Here is an 8382-nt window from a genome sequence, read left to right on the forward strand (position 1 = left end):
TTTGAGAAACACAGTTCAACCACATCAGTCCCTGGTGTTGAGTCCTTCAGTGAGTATTTACAAAACACGTACCCGACAAAGGACGCATAACCAGAATATACAAAGAACTTCTACAAATCTATCAGAAAACGAGAGGCAACCAGTGGAAAATGGGCAAGAGACTTTGAACAGGTCTATCACAAAAAAGGTTCTCCAAGGGGCTTGTAAACACACGAAAACATTATTAGTCATCAGGGGAATGCAAAATAAAAGCTCAACGAGATACCACTACACACCTGCCAAAATTGCTAAAATAAAAATCATAGAAAATATCAAGTGTTGGTGAGGACGTGGAGCAACTGGAACTCTCAGAACACTGCTGCTGCAGGGACCCTATTTGGTACAACCACTGTTTGGCGTTGTCTCACTGAAACTGGACAGATGCTCACCCAGAATCCAGCAATTCCACTCCTGGGCATAGGTCCAACAGAAATGCATGCATATGTTTGTGGAAAGACATGTACAAGATGTTTTTCTTCATGTGTTTCTTCTGCTTTATTCAACACAGTCACAATCCAGAAATAACATGAATGTCCATCATCAGTAGAATGAAGTGAGATTAGACATATGTCGCAGTGTTGAAAGGAAGAAGCCGGTCACAAAGAAGTATATGCTGTGTGATTCCATTTATGTGAGCTTCAAAAACACCAAAGTCAGGACAGTGATTATCCTTGGGGAAAAAAGAATGAGGGGAGACACAAAGAGGATTTCTGGGGTGCCGGTAATAATGTCTTGTCTCTTGATCTGGGCACTGGTTACACAGGTGTGTTTAGCTTGTGAAAATTCATCCCGATGAATGCTTACGATGTAAGCATTTTTCTTTACATATGTTGCTCTTCAATAAAAAGTTTAAAGAAAAATCCTCCACCTACATTGCCCAAAGTCCTCTGTGGTTGTCCCCACCAGCTTATCCATGGTTCCCTGGACATGCCATGTAGTTCTCTCCACCTGTAATTCCCGTCTCCAGTTGGTAAACATTCTGTCTGGGGGCACCACCACCACCAGGAAGCCCTCCTTTCTTGCCCCAGACAGAGAGGGTTTCTCCCTTCTCTAAAAAGCCATAGGTAACTTCATTTCAGCTCTTACTCATCTGACAGTCACTTCAAAGGATTTATTAAGCACTCGTAATGTGACAGGCACCTACATGTGTGCATGAGTGCTAAGTCCCTTCAGTTGTGTCCAACTCTCTGCGACCCTATGGACTGTAGCCCGCCAGGCTCCTCTGTCCATGAGGATTCTCCAGGCAAGAACACCAGAGTGGGGTGCCATGCCCTCCTCCAGGGGATCTTCCCGACTCAGGGATCAAACCCGTGTCCCTTATGTCTCCTGCATTGGGAGGCAGGTTCTTTACCACTGGCGCCACCTGGAAAGCCCGCCAGGCACTTACACTTGTGAATTAAAGAGTCCTAATTTAGCAGGTTAGATTTTTTAAAAATTTAATACTTGCAGAAATAAATAGACATGGAAAAATTGCAATAAGTGCCCCCAAAAGGAAATTCAGACAAGTAGTGGAGAAAAATGCAGGGGATGGGGCAGTGGGATGGTGTTGGTTTACCCTGGATGATCCGGGGAGGGTCTCCAGTGCAGAGGCTGAGATATCAAAGGGAAGCCAGGCCAAAATCACTTGGGAGGAGTCTCTGGGCTGAGGGTACTACACTGATGATGAACGTTGGCACTGTTGGCCTGTTAGGTGTCTGCGAGTATTCATGAATGAATGATGGGAGTCTGGGAGAGACAGGCAGGGAGATCATAGATAAGGATTTGGTGGCCCCAAGGACACAGGTTGTCCCTTTTCAAGTGTGCACCTCCAGCTAGCATAGCCAAAGTAAGAAATAAAATTTGAGGTTCCCAGAAGCATAGATGCCCTACTCCCAGCAAATGTGCAGAGACACAGGCCAATCGCTCCGTCATTCATTTATTATGCCAGACCCTATACTAGGGACTGTCCCCTTTGCCTCCCATTCATGCCAAATCCCCAGAGGTTATTTTAACTTCTGGGATCTCTGCGGATTCAAGTCTCACCCTGTTTTAAAATGTTTCCCCACCTCAAACTTCAGTCCCCTTCCATTGCCCAGGCAGGACTCTCCCCTGATCACCAGGGGAAATCCAGGGAAACTTGCATTATGCCACCTAGTTATTTACAAGCCCAAACATGATTTAGGGGGCAGTGCTCACCTTGCCAAAATAATGTCTTCACCAAAGAATTCTCAAAGCTATTTTAATTAGTTTTCCCAACAGGACTTCTCAGACACTGTTGACAAGAGCATAAACAGGTACTGCCCTCCCAGCATATGCCAGGACTTGGAGCAATTATGACAGCATGCGCCTGTAACCTAGCCACCCTCACCTCTGTGTAAACCTTGGAGCACCTTCCACCCAGGTCTACAGAGGGGCACGCCCAGTGTATCCCTGGCAACACTTGCAGCAGCTGTGAAGCAGAGGCAACCCAGATTTCCCCAACGAAGGAATAGGTAAGTAGATGTTATGGGCTTCCCAGGTGGCACTAGTGGTAAAGAACCCACCTGCCAATGCAAGAGATGTAAGAGACACAGTTTCGATCCCTTGGTCAAGAAGATCCCCTGGAGGAGGGCATGGAAACCCACTCCAGTATTCTTGCCTGGAGAATCTCCATGGACAGAGGAGCCTGGTGGGCTACAGTCCATAGGGTGGCACAGAGTTGGACATGACTGAAACGACTTAGCACGCAAGTAAAAGTGGTGGATGCACGTGGTGGTTAGAAGTAGCTCACCTGTAGAACAACATGGGTCAAACCAAAAAGACCTATTTGGGAAAAAGGAAAATAAATAAAATGAGATGTCTGACATGTTGTTGTTCAGTCGCTACGTCATGTCCAACTCTTTGCAACCCCATGGACTGCAGCACATTAGGCTCCTCTGTCCTCCACTATATCCTGGAGTTTGCTCAAATTCTTGTCTATTGAGTCAGTGATGCTAACCAACAATCTCATCCTCTGTCATCCCTTTCTCCTTTTGCCTTCAATCTTTCCCAGTATCAGGGTCTTTTTCAATGAGTCGGCTCTTTGCATCAGGTGGCCAAATTATTGGAGTTTCAGCTTCAGCTTCAGTCTTTCCAATGAATAGTCAGGGTTGATTTCTTTTAGGATTGACTGGTTTGATCCCCTTGCAGTCCAAGGGATTCTCAAGAGTCTTCTCCAGCACCACAATTTGAAAGCATCATCTGACATGTTACCATTTGTGTAAACACATACACACACACACACACACACACACACACACAAAGACACACAAAGCTATATACTCTGGGGCTGCGTACATACTTAAGGACATACACTGAGTACTCTAGGTATGGAGCCTTTGGAGGGAGGGGAATAGGAGTTGGTTCATGGACGAGGGGAGTTTTTTTATACACACACACAAAAATACAAGTGCATACTTTATATAAAACAGAAGAGAGCCTTGCATGGACACTGAAAGTGTACTAAGAACAAAGGATTTTAATTAATTCAATAATCTCTCCTTGAGGTAAACATAAAATTTAAATTTTAAATGTTTACATCTTCTGGGAAGATGTAGGAGGCTTACCTCTTTCCCTGTTCCTCCCCCTAAGTACAGCTAGAAACCTAGACATAATATACAAAACAACCACAAAGAGACTCTAAAAGGAGGGAAGAAGAAGGCAGATTAGCTCGGGATCAAAGAACCCAAGGAACAAACACACTGACGAGTTTTCTGGTTGTTGTTGTTTTCCTTCTGTCTTTTAATTTGCCTCATACATCCCAGACTTGGAGCTGAAGAAGCTAGCAACCTGGAATTGCCAAGAAGCCTAGGCAATAAAAGCAAGCCCCCCTCAAAAAAAAAAAAAGCCTATTCTCTCTACTCCAAAAAGAAAAAACATAAAAGAGGCAGCCTAGCAAGATGGAAAAATTTTAGACGTGAATGAATTGCTGTGTTCCAGCCAAACACCTCAGAAAAATCTGTAGCCCCACCATGCCAGCAAAGAGCAAGTTTGGAAAGTATACTTCCACCCTCAACAGGTTACAGTCAGTGCTCCAATTTTCCCACCAGGGTGAAGGCCAGGTAGGAACCTGGGACTTCCACTCCCACTCAGGCTGTAACAAGGAGCCCCATCGGCTCTTGTATCACTAGAGGTCGAATGGGGAACTTGGACTCGTAACCCTATCCAGCAGCAATGAGGCAGCAGCCTCCTCACTTGCCCTGATGGAGCAGCATTAGAAGAAACCAGCTAAAGCAGAAGGTTTGATAAGATAGGGTCTTATAACATAAAACATAAAATGTCCAGGTTTTAACAGAATATTGCTCATCGTGCCAAGAACCAGGAAGATCTCAAACTTCCTGAAAAAAAGACAATCAACAAGTGCCAAGACTGAGGTCATAGGAATGTTATGAACATACTTGAAACAAATGAAAAAGTCAAACGCCTCAGGAAAGAAATAGAAGGTATAGAGAACAATGTTAGGACTTTCCTGGTGGTCCAGTGGTTAAGAATCCATCTTCCAATGCAGGAGACATGGGTTTGATCCCTGGTCGGGGAACTAAGATCCCACAGGCCACCAGGCAACTAAGCCTGCATACCACAATGAAGAGCCCACGCATGCAATGAAAGATCCCACAACTAAGACCCCACACAGTCAAATAAATAATTTTTTTTTTTAAATAGAAGAATGTCAACCACAGAATGGAGAAGATAAAGAATTAGTGAAAACTAGATCTTCCTTGACTTATGATGGGGTTGTGTCCCAACAAACCCATGGCAAGTTGAAAATATCATAAGTCAAAATGTATTTAATACATCTAACCTACCAAAAAAGTTCATCATCACTGAAAGATGAACTCCCCAGGTCAGTAGGTGCCCAATATGCTAATGGAGATCAGTGGAGAAATAACTCCAGAAAGAATGATGGGATGGAGCCAAAGCAAAAACGATACCCAACTGTGGATGTGACTGGTGATAGATGCAAAGTCCGATGCTGTAAAGAGCAATATTGCATAGGAACCTGGAATGTTAGGTCCATGAATCAAGGCAAATTGGAAGTGGTCAAACAGGAGATGGCAAGAGTGAACGTCAACATTCTAGGAATCAGCGAACTAAGATGGACTGGAATGGGTGAATTTAACTCAGATGACCATTATATCTACTACTGTGGGCAAGAATCCCTTAGAAGAAATGGAGTAGCCATCATGGTCAACAAAAGAGTCCAAAATGCAGTACTTGGATGCAATCTCAAAAATGATAGAATGATCTCTGTTCGTTTCCAAGGCAAACCATTCAATATCACGGTAATCCAAGTCTATGCCCCGACCAGTAACGCCGAAGAAGCTGAAGGTGAACGGTTCTATGAAGAGCTACAAGACCTTCTAGAACTAACACCCAAAAAAGATGTCATTTTCGTTATAGGGGACTGGAATGCAACAGTAGGAAGTCAAGAAACACCTGGCGTAACAAGCAGGTTTGGCCTTGGAGTACAGAATGAAGCAGGGCAAAGGCTGATAGAGTTTTGCCAAGAGAACACACTGGTAATAGCAAACACCCTATTCCAACAACACAAGAGAAGACTCTACATGTGGACATCACCAGATGGTCAACACCGAAATCAGATTGATTATATTCTTTGCAGCCAAAGATGGAGAAGCTCTATACAGTCAGCAAAAACAAGACTAGGAGCAGACTGTGGCTCAGATCATGAACTCCTTATTGCCAAATTCAGACTTAAATTGAAGAAAGTAGGGAAAACCACTAGTCCATTCAGGTATGACCTAGATTAAATCCCTTATGAGTATACAGTGGAAGTGACAAATAGATTTAAGGGACTAGATCTGATAGACAGAGTGCCTGATGAACTATGGACAGAGGTTCGTGACATTGTACAGGAGACAGGGATCAAGAAAATCCCCATGGAAAAGAAATGCAAAAAAGCAAAATGGCTGTCTGAGGAGGCCTTACAGATAGCTGGGAAGAGAAGAGAAGCGAAAAGCAAAGGAGAAAAGGAAAGATATTCCCATCTGAATGCAGAGTTCCAAAGAATAGCAAGGAGAGATAAGAAAGCCTTCCTCAGCGATCAGTGCAAAGAAATAGAGGAAAACAACAGAATGGGAAAGACTAGAGATCTCTTCAAGAAAATTAGAGATACCAAGGGAACATTTCATGCAAAGATAGGCTCGATAAAGGACAGAAATGGTATGGACCTAACAGAAGCAGAAGATATTAAGAAGAGGTGGCAAGAATACACAGAAGAACTGTAAAAAAGGATCTTCACGACCCAGATAATCACAATGGTGTGATCACTCACCTAGAGCCAGACATCCTGGAATGTGAAGTCAAGTGGGCCTTAGAAAGCATCACTACGAATAAAGCTAGTGGAGGTGATGGAATTCCAGTTGAGCTATTTCAAATCCTCAAAGGTGATGCTGTGAAAGTGCTGCACTCGATATGCCAGCAAATTTGGAAAACTCAGCAGTGGCCACAGGACTGGAAAAGGTCAGTTTTCGTTCCAATCCTAAAGAAAGACAATGCCAAAGAATGTTCAAACTACCACACAATTGCACTCATCTCACATGCTAGTAAAGTAATGCTCAAAATTCTCCAAGCCAGGCTTCAGCAATACATGAACCGTGAAATTCCAGATGTTCAAGCTGGTTTTAGAAAAAGCAAAGGAACCAGAGATCAAATTGCCAACATCCAATGGATCATCGAAAAAGCAAGCGAGCTCCAGAAAAACATCTATTTCTGCTTTATTGACTATGCCAAAGCCTTTGACTGTGTGGATCACAATAAACTGTGGAAAATTCTGAAAGAGATGGGAATACTAGACCATCTGACCTGTCTCTTGAGAAACCTGTATGCAGGTCAGGAAGCAACAGTTAGAACTGGACATGGAACAACAGACTGGTTCCAAATAGGAAAAGGAGTACGTCAAGGCTGTATATTGTCACCCTGCTTATTTAACTTATATGCAGAGTACATCATGAGAAATGCTGGGCTGGAAGAAACACCAGCTGGAATCAAGATTGCCGGGAGAAATATCAATAACCTCAGCTATGCGGATGACACCACCCTTATGGCAGAAAGTGAAGAAGAACTAAAGAGCCTCTTGATGAAGGTGAAAGAGGAGAGTGAAAAAGTTGACTTCAAGCTCAACATTCAGAAAACTAAGATCATGGCATCTGGTCCCATCACTTCATGGCAAATAGATGGGGAAACAGTGGAAACAGTGTCAGACTTTATTTTTTTGGGCTCCAGAATCACTGCTGATGGTGACTGCAGCCATGAAATTAAAAGACGCTTACTCCTTGGAAGGAAGGTTATGGCCAACCTAGATAGCATATTTAAAAGCAGAGACATTACTTTGCCAACAAAAGTCTGTCTAGTCAAGGCTATGATTTTTCCAGTGGTCATGTATGGATGTGAGAGTTGGACGGTGAAGAAAGCTGAGCGCCTAAGAATTGATGCTTTTGAACTGTGGTGTTGGAGAAGACTCTTGAGAGTCCCTTGGACTGCAAGGAGATCCAATCAATCCATCCTAAAAGAGATCAACCCTGGGTGTTCATTGGAAGGACTGATGTTGAAGCTGAAACTCCAATACTTTGGCCACCTCATGCGAAGGGTTGACTCATTGGAAAAGACCCTAATGCTGGGAAGGATTGGGGGTGAGAGGAGAAGGGGACGACAGAGGATGAGATGATTGGATGGCATCACCGACTCTATGGACATGGGTTTGGGTAGACTCCGGGAGTTGGTGATGGACAGAGAGGCCTGGCGTGCTGCAATTCATGGGGTCGCAAAGAGTCGGACACGACTGAGCGACTGAACTGAACTGAACTGAACCTACCAAATATCATAACTTAGCCTAGCCTGCCTTAAATGTACTCAGAACACTTACATTAGCCTATAGTTGGGCAAAACCATCTAACACAAAGCCTATTTTATAATATAGCATTGAATATCTCATGTAATGTATTGAGTACTGAACTGAAAGTGAAAAACTGAATGGTCTGTGTCCAGAGAAGGGTTGTAAGCATATCAGTTGTTTACCCTTGTGATCTCATGACTGACTGGAACCTGTGGTTTGCTACCACTGCCCAGCATCACGAGAGAATATTGTACTGCATATTGCAAGTCCTGGGAAAGAACAAAATTCAAAATATGGTCTCTACCAAATGTGTATTATTTTAGCACCCTCATGAAGTCAAAAAGTCATAAATTGAACTTTCGTAAGTTACAGACTATATGTACAGAATAATAGAAATTACCTAACTTGAACAACAGAGAGAAAGTAGGACAAAAGGAACAAAGTCTCAGGGAGCTGTGGGACTAAAGATCTAACATTCATGTCCCTGGAGTCCC

The 8382-nt window shown here is 43.5% G+C and overlaps 1 long non-coding RNA gene across 1 annotated transcript; it reads left to right on the forward strand.

The window, feature by feature from the left end:
- The first annotated feature begins 2392 nt into the window (after positions 1 to 2392).
- Positions 2393 to 6017, forward strand: LOC145544484 (uncharacterized). Its single transcript, XR_014081451.1, has 2 exons — positions 2393 to 2510; positions 3801 to 6017. It is a non-coding gene; the product is annotated as an uncharacterized LOC145544484 (long non-coding RNA).
- The last annotated feature ends 2365 nt before the right edge of the window (positions 6018 to 8382 follow it).

Source organism: Giraffa tippelskirchi, chromosome 4 (genome assembly GCF_054371585.1).
Source record: "Giraffa tippelskirchi isolate mGirTip1 chromosome 4, T2T-mGirTip1v1.2.pri, whole genome shotgun sequence".
NCBI lineage: Eukaryota > Metazoa > Chordata > Mammalia > Artiodactyla > Giraffidae > Giraffa > Giraffa tippelskirchi.